This window comes from Condylura cristata, unplaced genomic scaffold (genome assembly GCF_000260355.1).
Source record: "Condylura cristata isolate star-nosed mole 26May11 unplaced genomic scaffold, ConCri1.0 scaffold00031, whole genome shotgun sequence".
NCBI classification, from domain to species: Eukaryota; Metazoa; Chordata; class Mammalia; order Eulipotyphla; family Talpidae; genus Condylura; species Condylura cristata.
The window spans coordinates 25,647,177-25,657,282 of NW_004567132.1; positions in this window are offsets into that span (position 1 = coordinate 25,647,177).

Here is a 10,106-nt window from a genome sequence, read left to right on the forward strand (position 1 = left end):
GTTCTAGCTTCAAAGAGTTTGCCTGCATTTCCAGGCTTGCAGCTTTTCTCCATCTTCAAAGTCCATCGCTCCAACTGCTGGCTTCACCTCTCCAACTCTGACCTTCCAGCCTTCCTCTTACAAGAACTTTTGTACCTACCCAGATAATCCAGGATCATCTCTTACCACAATGTTGGTAACTTAACCACATCTGCAAAGCCCCCTTTACTGTATGAAGTAACATAGTCCCAGGTTCTAGGAATTAGAGTGTGGGCATCTTTAAGGGACTTGTTCAGCCTACCACACCTGTAGCACCTATATTTACAAACCTGTGATCCAGAAGTAGGGCCTCCTTACGTGACAGCTAAAAGGCAAATAGTCATTTACACAGCTGGGACACTCTGGTCACTGTAGCTATGTCCAAGAATGAGCTTTTCTGTCTGATCCTCATCCAAAGCCTTCTCCCCAAGTCATCACTGCCAACCCTGGTCTGAGAACTGGTGGGCGCAGCTCTTCCCCAGGCTCTTCATTGGCCAAATGGGTCAGAGTGCCTGGCACTGATTACCTCTCTGAGGGCAGCTTCCTCCTGTGTATAGGACCAACAGTGCATAGTCCGCACTGCCTTGAGCAGTGGAATGAAGTCTGTGCCGAGGGTTTTTTTTTAAAGATTTATTTATTTATGCATACAGAACTGGGGTACAGGCCAGAGGCTCAGGGGTGGTGAGAGGCTTCACCAGAGACAGAGTGGGGAACAGAACAGGCCGAATGTCAAGGTACACTGCTGAGGGGAGCAGCGGGCGGGTCAGAAGAGGTCTGTCACGCCATGTGGTCACCTCCAGTGCAGGCGGGAATCGAACTCATGTAGAAGCAGCTTTAGATTCTCAGTACTGTGCTTTAACCCGCTGCACCACCAGGGAGGGCCGCCGAGGGTGTTTTATAGATGGTAGGGACTCTGTCAATGAATATTCCAGTGGCACTCATTGTAGGGCATACATTACATACTTAAGAGATTGTGAAAGGTAAAAGCTTCTAGCCCTTGTGACAGATGTGATAGCTGGTGCTCTTCTGGCCTCAAGGATGACATAGTTTATTACTGGCTGAGCCATCAGTGGAACCCAGGTAGGGGGATTCCTGGCTCCATGTTCTCTCTCTTGCATCCTAATAAAACCGTAATGTGTTCAGCTCAGTACGCAGGCATCTGTCCGCTAAACTTCTTGCCCTAGGTTTGTCCTGAGTCTCCCTGCATATTACCAACAATGAGGCTTCTGCCCAGCTTCCCAACCCTTCTACCCTGTTGATCAAAGAGTAAATGCGCTCCAGTCCCAGGGCCCTCAGCACAGAGTTTATGCGCTTTTATTTTTTTTAAGATTTATTTATTTATGCATGCAAGAACTGGTACAGCCAAAAGTGTGGGGAGGGGAGTGAGAGGATGCACCAGAGACAGAGTGGGGAGCAGAGCAGGCAGCTTGACTGGGATACACTGCCGAGGCGGGTCAGGAGGAGTCTTCTGTGCCATGTGGGTCACCTCCCTGATGGGGACTCAACTCTGGCTCCAGTGGCTGCAGAGAGCTTCATAGTGTTGCGCTTTAACCCGTTGCGCCACCAGGGAGGGCCCTGTGTGTCTCTTCTGCTTTCATACCTGGTGTTTGTTCTGCTGTCTCTTCTCCTGATCCTGTTTTGACTGTCTTAAACCTTTACCAATTTTGTTTGTTTCTTTGTAAATTGTCTAGAAATGTTTTCTCTAGTTTTCAAATATTTGGAGACTTTCTAGAGATAATTTGATTTACTTTTAATCCCATTGCAGTCAGAGGACATGCTGTGTTGATTTGAATCCTTTTGAATTTATTGAGGTTTGTATTATGACCCAGAACTTAGTCTATCTTGGTGAAATAGTCTCTGTTAAATTGAAAGTTAGATATTGATTGAGCCTTTTGTGTCTTTATTGCTTTTCAGGACCCTTTTTTTTTTTATCAAATAGTGATAGAATATTGATGAAAACTCCAATTTAACTGTAGATTTATCTAGTTCTCCTTGTAGTTACTCCAGGTTTTGTTTTAGTTTTGAAGCTGATACTACATGCATCACCATTTGAGCTGCTTCATAGCCCTGATGAACTGACCCTTTTATCACTATGAAACACCTCTCTTATCCCAGGAAACTGAAACATTCCTTACCTGGTATTAATGTAATTGTACCACTTTTTTTTTTTAAGGGTTAGCATGGTATGTATTTTCCTATAAACTTAATATAATTTTATAACTTTATAAAGTGGGTTTCTTTTTTTTTTAACATTTATTTATTTATGGATACAGAACTGGGGTACAGGCCAGAGGTGCAGGGATGGTGGGAGAATTCACCACACACAGAGCAGGGAGCAGAACAGGTAGACTGTCGAAGTACACTGCTGAGGGAAGCAGCGGGCTGGTCAGGAGAGGTCTGCCGCCATGTGGTCACCTCAGGGGCAGGCGGGGATCGAACTCATGCCGAAGTGGCTTTTAGCTTCTTAGTGCAGTGTTTTAACCCGCTGCGCCACCAGGGGGGGCCCATAAAGTGGGTTTCTTATAGGTAGCATTTAAGTGTTTTTTATTCACTCTAACCATAAATGGTGATGTTTAGATATGTATCTCATATTTACATATCAGATACTTAAAATAGCTCTTTTGTCTGAAAAAAAAAAACCAATATCAATATATATATATATATATATATAGAGAGAGAGAGAGAGAGAGAGAGAGAGAGCATAAGAGCTTGTCTTCTGTAACATAAAAATATTTTTTTTTTTTAAGATTTATTTATTTGTGCATACAGAACTGGGACACAGACCAGAGGCTCAGGGGCGGTGAGAGGCTTCACCAGAGACAGAGCGGGGAACAGAACAGGCAGATCTACGAAGTACACTGCTGAGGGGAGCAACGGGCGGGTCAGGAGAGGTCTGCCGCACCATGTGGTCACCTCAGGGGCAGGCGGGAATCGAACTCATGCGGAAGCGGCTTTAGATTCTCAGTGCTGTGCTTTAACCGGCTGCGCCACCAGGGAGGGCCCCATAAAAATATTTTTTTAAGGATCTCTATTTCATTTTCACTGTATTTATTTGATTAGTTTTCAAAGTTGAAGCGATACCAGATATAGGCCAGAGGTGGTGGTGGGTGAGAAAATTCACCAGAGACAAGGTGGGGAGCAGAATAGGCAGATAGACTGAAATACACTGCAAAGGGGAGCAGCAGGTGGGATTAGAGAGGTCTGCTAGGCCTCGTGGGGCAGCTCCCTGGCTGGGGCTGGAATTCGTGCTGCAGTGGCTGTGATAACCTGAAAGTGCTGAGACTTTAACCCCTGAGCCATTAGAGAGGCCAGCCACCAGGTTTGAAAGTTTAGGTTGCTGGGTCCCCCTCTTTTTTTTTTTTTTTTTATTCATATAGAACTGGGGAACAGGCCAGAGATGCGGAGGGTGAGAGGATTCACCAGAGACAGAGTGGGGAGCAGAACAGGCAGATCAACGAAGTACACTGCTGAGGGGAGCAGCGGGCGGGTCAGGAGAGGTCTGCCACGCCATGTGGTCACCTCCAGGGCAGGTGGGATCGAACTCATGCCGAAGTGGCTTAAGCTTCTTAATGCTGTGCTTTAACCCGCTGCGCCACCAGGGAGGGCCCTGCTGGTCCCACTCTTAAAGAGTTTGGGTCTCTGCATGGAGACAGTACTTTTTTTTTTCTTTCTTTAGATTTTTGTGCATCTTAATTTATTTGGGTAAATTATTAAAATACCAGGGAGTGCAATTGCTGAATGATACAGTAATATTTGGCATTGTAAGAAAATGCCAAAATGTCTTCCAAAGTGACTATCCCTTCTTAATCCCCTTAGAGACTACCTTTCTTGACAAGCACTGGCTCTGTCTCCACCATCACAGAGGAACACTGTGTGGAAAGCAGCCAGATCCACTAGGGGTACCATCCTTTTTTTTTAGTATTACTAAAAATACTAAACAAACATGCTGGGGTTCTCTTTAATTCATCCTTTAACAGAACTTATGATGCCAAGAAATGAAAGAAAAGTAACTGCTCAAATAAACTCTAAATTTAAGAAAGGTAGCGGTTTTGATGGTTTATTAATTGTAGCAATAAAAGCCTGTACAGGGCCTCCCTGGTGGCACAAAGGGTTAAAGTGTAGCCCTGTGGGGCTATCTGCAGAAAAGTTCAATCCCCAGCCAGGGAGCGGAACCACATGGCGTGGCAAACCTCTCCTAACCCCTCTCTCCACCCTCTGCTCCCCTCAGCAGTGTATTTCTCTAGATCAGCCTGTTCTGCTCCCTGCTCTGTCTCTGGTGAATCTTCTCGCCTTCCACACCTCAGGCCTGTACCCGGGTTCTTGTATGCATGAATAAATAAATCTTTAATAAATTTATATAAATAAATAAATAAAAGCATGTGTAGTCATTGATAAATATCCTGTATTTTTGTCAATTATCTATTTTGTTGTTGTTGTTGTTTTTTAAGTAAGAAATGTTTTTGCTCATGCTGGTTCCTTCTTCAGGCATGTCCTTTCCAGCCCCTCCCCTATCATAGCACATCTGAATCCTAACCATTCTTCAAGTTGAGAAAACTTTTCCCAACTCTGCTGTTCAGACTTACCTCAAAGCTACAGTTGATTTAGCAAAGTGATATTTTGACAAATTGATTTCCAATCAGGTGCTTACAACAAATCAGCTTTGGAACCAGATGTCAAATAAAGAAGAGGAATTACACCCTAGTTTCCTAAAGAGTCAAAATGTATTTGTCCCCTGGATACTGAGGTAAAGCAGGTACTGAGGAAGAGCACTAGGTTTGAGGAGTGAATGCAGATCAATAAAGTTTTGCATTTAACTTCCTCAAATGAGTTAATGTATATGTAAGTAAATTTAAGGAGCTTTTCTTTACCATTCTAATAGCAATGAATCATATAGGTTCTCCCACACCAGGAGGTCTCTAGTATAGTGTCAGCCTCTTTGGGGCATTAGTCAGGCACATGAACAGACAATGCAGTGAAAATCTGGGATCACCAGAAAAAGCTTCTGGGGAAGGTGTCATTTGAGCTGGGTGACTTGCACAGAAGAAAAGGCGGGTGTTTCAGAAAGAATGTATAGCACAGAGGTTCCAGGAAAAAAAAAAAGACATCTTGTGAGGAGAAAGACATTTGATGGGAATTAATGGAAGTGGCAGGGAAGTCTGGGAGGGTGGAAGGTTAGATTGGGACCAAGAAGAGCTTGAGATGTGAAAGGTTTAAAAATTGTAAGTTGTGGGGCCTCTCTGGTGGTCCAAGGGGTTAAGTCTCAGCACTATGAAGCAATCCACAGCCACTGTGGAATAAGCTGGATCCCCAGACAGGGAGCTAAGTCACATGGCGCAGCAGACCTCTCCTGCCTCACCCACTGCTCCCCTCAGCAGTGCATTTCAGTCCATCTGCTTGTTCTGCTCCCCACTCTGTCTCTAGTGAATCCTCTCACCCTTCCCACACTTCTAGCTTACAGCTCAGCTCTTGAATGCATAAATAAATATATTTAAATTAAAAGTTGTAAGATGTGCAAATTCAAGAAACATTTTTAAAAAGTCATAATGGACCAGGAATCTCTTGCTGGCAACAGGGCCTCATCAGCTCACCCAGAGTCTAACAGGATCCATACAGACAGACGTACAGAAGCAATCACTATTTTGCCGTGTACAGCAATTAATTTGGCATTTGACTTTTCGAAAAATGCCTGTTGATGTTTCTTGGCCATTTCACCAAGGATAAGCAGTGATGCGTGGACAAGTTAAGCATGCAAGAAGACAGATCACCAAGAGAAGGGGCTCTGTTTACCCACAAACACCCTGACAACTTGCTGTGATGGAAAAGGAGACCCAGCAAAAATTGTCAGGTAGAACAGCCAGTAGTCAAATTGGTAATGTGTCTGTTAACTGACTCAGCTTTATTTGTTCTTCTCTTTGCCATCTTTCAGTAGCCCATGACTGTTCCTTTTCCCATGTGAGCGACACTAATGTAGAGATCTTTTTACTTCAAGCAGAGGTTTCAGCTCTACAGACTATAATCCAGGCAGCGTCAAATCCAGGACAAACACAGAATGAGAAGTCGGGATATAGGAATTTCTAAATCACTTTCCTAAAGCATGTGCCTTGAAGAAGCAATTTTCCAGCTGCCATCAGAAGTCAGCCCTACTCCTTGGTCCTCATAACTCAGTATGTCTCCAGATGTCAATTGTCTAGATACAAAAGATTCAAATGTGTTTCCATAGTGTTGTGGTTATCACGTTCGCCTAACAAAAGATTCAATTAAAAATGGCTACTCAGGGCTGTCATTTAAATCCATATCTGACATTAAAATAGTTTCACGAAATTATAAAATGAGAAAGATAATGAAATACAAAATGGAGACTTGCTCATTTGAAATACTTAATCTTGATTGAGATCATCGACGAGTTGTTTCTTTAAAAAGAAATTTTATAAAATGAGGTGTTATAAGCTAATATGGGCACTTTAATAGAAATCTTAGAAAATATTCAATGTTGAAAGAAAATAATTAACACATAGTTCCACCAATCTAATACAATATTATTGTTATCATATTAGTGACTTCCTCTTATACTTTTTCTACAGTTTTGAAATCTTTCTAAATAAAAAGAAAACAAACTTGTTAAGCATCAAAGGAACCAGCTCAATCTGTTTTTTCTGTTGTTATAGTTAGAAACCCAATTACTTTTTAAATGAGGGCAAATGCTCTTAGCTTGATGTTGTCCAATTGTTGACATGCCAGTAGAAACACTTTGATATCCAGAAGCTTGAATGTGGCCTTTATTTCTTTAGTTAACATTGAGTCCCTTTTCAATGGTTTGCCTCATGCTAAGCACATGGTATCTTAATGACCACCAAATTCTCCAGGTAACTGAGGGTGAAAAAAAAAAGATATGCTTAGCCAAAGATTATTAACATTAGAATTCAGGAATGGGGCCTTCCCTGGTGGTGCTAGGGGTTAAGTCTCAGCACTATGAAGCTGTCCACAGCCACTGCAGCATGAGTTCGATCCTGATGGGCCATGTAGATGACCCACATGGTGCCGCACCCAATCCTCCCCTCAGCAGTGTATTTCAGTCAATCTGCCTGTTCTACTTCCCACTCTGTCTCTGATGAATCCTCTCACTGCCCCCTGCACCTCTGGCCTATACCCCAGCTCTTGTATACATAAATAAATAAAATAAATCTTTTAAAAAATAGAATTCAGGAATGTCCATCAGTCAGTCAACAGTTGATAGGACAGGTACAGCAACCAAGTCTGAAATATAAAAGCAACATAGTGAGAGCATATATTTCAAATGAAAGAAAATGCACACATATAAACCTATAAGTAATTAATGCTCAAAGATAGAATAGGATTGTATGTGTAAAGCACAACCAAATAGCTCCTTCCTGTAAACTTTCTCTAACTGCTGGATGAAGTGTAATGCAAGGAGGCTTTAAGAGCCTTCTTGGGGACAGAGAACATTCTGGAGAGCCACAGCCAGATTCACTCTGTCACTTCACTCTTATCTCTGGCCACAGGTCCCTGGATGTGAATAAAATCACCCTCATTTTTTGGTGGCAACCAGAGTCTAGAGAGGCCCAGGAACATCTGTGAGCCCATAGCCCACAGATGCTGAAGCTGGAGTTTCAATCCTTTCTACTGAGTAGATCAAAACAACACAAGAAAACTATACATCAGAATTCATTCATGAACACTGATGTAAAAATCCTGAACAGAACATTAGCAAGCCAGATTTAGCAGCATATTAAAAGGATTATACCCATGACCAAATAAGATTTATTCTTGGAATGGAAGGAGACTCCATCATACAAGCGTTGATCAGTGTAACACACCACATTAACAAATGAAGGGGAGGAGGAACCCCCCAGGGGATCATCTCAAGTGATGCAGAAAAAGTACTTAATAAGAATCAGTACATTTTCATGGTAAAAACACTGAACAAACTAGAAATAGAAGGCAACTACCTCAACGTAATTAAGTCCATATATTAAAAACCCACAGCGAACGTCATGTTCAATGGTGAAAAGTCTTCCACCAGTCCAACAGTTCTTTCGGCTCTTAAAAACAGAAATGCCTCCTTTCTGTGAAAACCTTGGTTGGCAGGGGAGGGGAGCACTCAGCTCACTCTCAGGTGCCCCAAAAGTCGTATCTACAAATCAAAGAGCAGTATTTCCGTGACTTCCTCAGATAGATCTGCATGATTAGCTAATTAGTGTCACTTTCAAATCATATTAGCAAATATTTTATTTCACGGTGTGCAAGGTAACAAGTAGAAGCCTTGAGTTCTAGAGTCAATGTTTTTGTCTGTAAGCTACTGTTTCTAGAATACTGTGACATCCTTGCTGATTTCTAGGATTTGTGACTTATAAAACTAAGTTTAAAGTATGTTTGACTTAACTCCATTTCCAAGGGTGGAGTAAGAATTCCTGGGATAGGGCCCTTCCTGGTGGTGCAGCGGATTAAAGCACAGCACTAAGAAGCGAAAGCCACTTCAGTATGAGTTCGATCCCCGCCCGCCCTGGAGGTGACCCACATGGTGCGGCAGACCTCTCCTGACCTGCCAGCTGCTCCCCTCAGCAGTGTGCTTCATCAATCTACCTGTTCTGTTCCCTACTCTGTCTCTGGTGAATTCTCTCACTGCCCCTGCTACTCTGGCCTGTACCCCAGTTCTGTGTGAATAAATAAATAAATCTTTAAAAAAAAAAAAGAATTCCTGGGAGAGTGGCTATTGTTCCTCTGAGGCATATCTCTGGTCTGCCCCATCACTTTGAAATTTAGGTGGCCTTGGGCTTTGTAATTGGGGGCAGCACAAGATGCTGCAAAGGAGAGTTCAAATTTGTCTGCAATGCCGAAGGTATGAAGTAGTGGGAGGAAAACAAAAGAGAAAAGGTAAGAAGGAAGCTTGAAGCTAGAAAAATTCATGGAAATCACTTCCATTAGTCTGTTGTCTCCCAAGTCAGATCAAAGTTCTCTTTTTGTATTTTTGTATTTGTAAACTTAGGCTTTGTGGTAATATTCAGGGAATAGAGACTAAGAGAGAAGTTCTAGAATTTAACACAATGCTGACTTTTAATATTAATCATAATATTATGAAGATGATAATTTTTTATAGCACAGAGATATTGCTCTTTAGACTCTAATGCCAAAAGGCCGGAAGTTTACTACAAAATAAAAACAAAAACAAAAGTAACAGGCCTCCAAAAAAATAAACAAAAAGTAAACTCACATTATATTTCAGAACACACAGATGACACGGTATTTTAGAAAGCAGTGACTTCATTTGGAGCTTCTTAAAGTTTTGGGAAGGACAGTTGAAGAATAGCTTCACTAAGGAATATGAGGGTTGATTTTCACTGGAAAGGAAGTGAGACGGGATGTCTGGGGAAAAGCAAACACTTCACACTTCAAGGGGGACTGAAATTTCTCCCTTGCCCTTCCCCTCTTCTCCCATGACCCCTAGATCCGTGATGCACCTTGGCTGAAGTACAGATCAAAGGCAGAGGGTGACTCTTGACACAAACTGAAACCATCCAGTTGTTTAATTATCCTTGATGCAAAAGGCCAGGTCTCCCTTTGATTGTCCATCAATGTAATCAGGTGGCTGCTCAGTACTGTGGCTTTATTTTTCAGGACAGGTTTGTGTTACCTAACAGAGCAACAGTGGGCCTATGGTAGAAAATCTGGACATAATTATCCATTTTGGAAAGATTCTTATGGGCAAGTTCTTTTCAAGCATATGGAATGTAGGCTTCACACTTTCTATTTAGAATCTGATGCTGCCTGTTTGGTTTAAAAAAAAAAAGTTGTACAATTAAATTGCCAAATTCCTTATTTACTCTAAAAATAAACAGATTATGTAGCAATGTTAAAGAATCAAACTAAAAAAATTCTCTGCTAGTCCTATGTGTGCATTGCCTTTTCAAGTTTTAGGGATAAGAGTAGTTTCAGCTCTACCCAAGAGTGAACATTTCTATTTCGTTCCAAGGTGAGATACTCTGTTAACATGGATCTGAGTTCAAAGTAAGACCAAAGCCAGAGAGGCAGTGTGCTATCTGGGAGCTTTTAAGCCAGACAAACCATGGGGA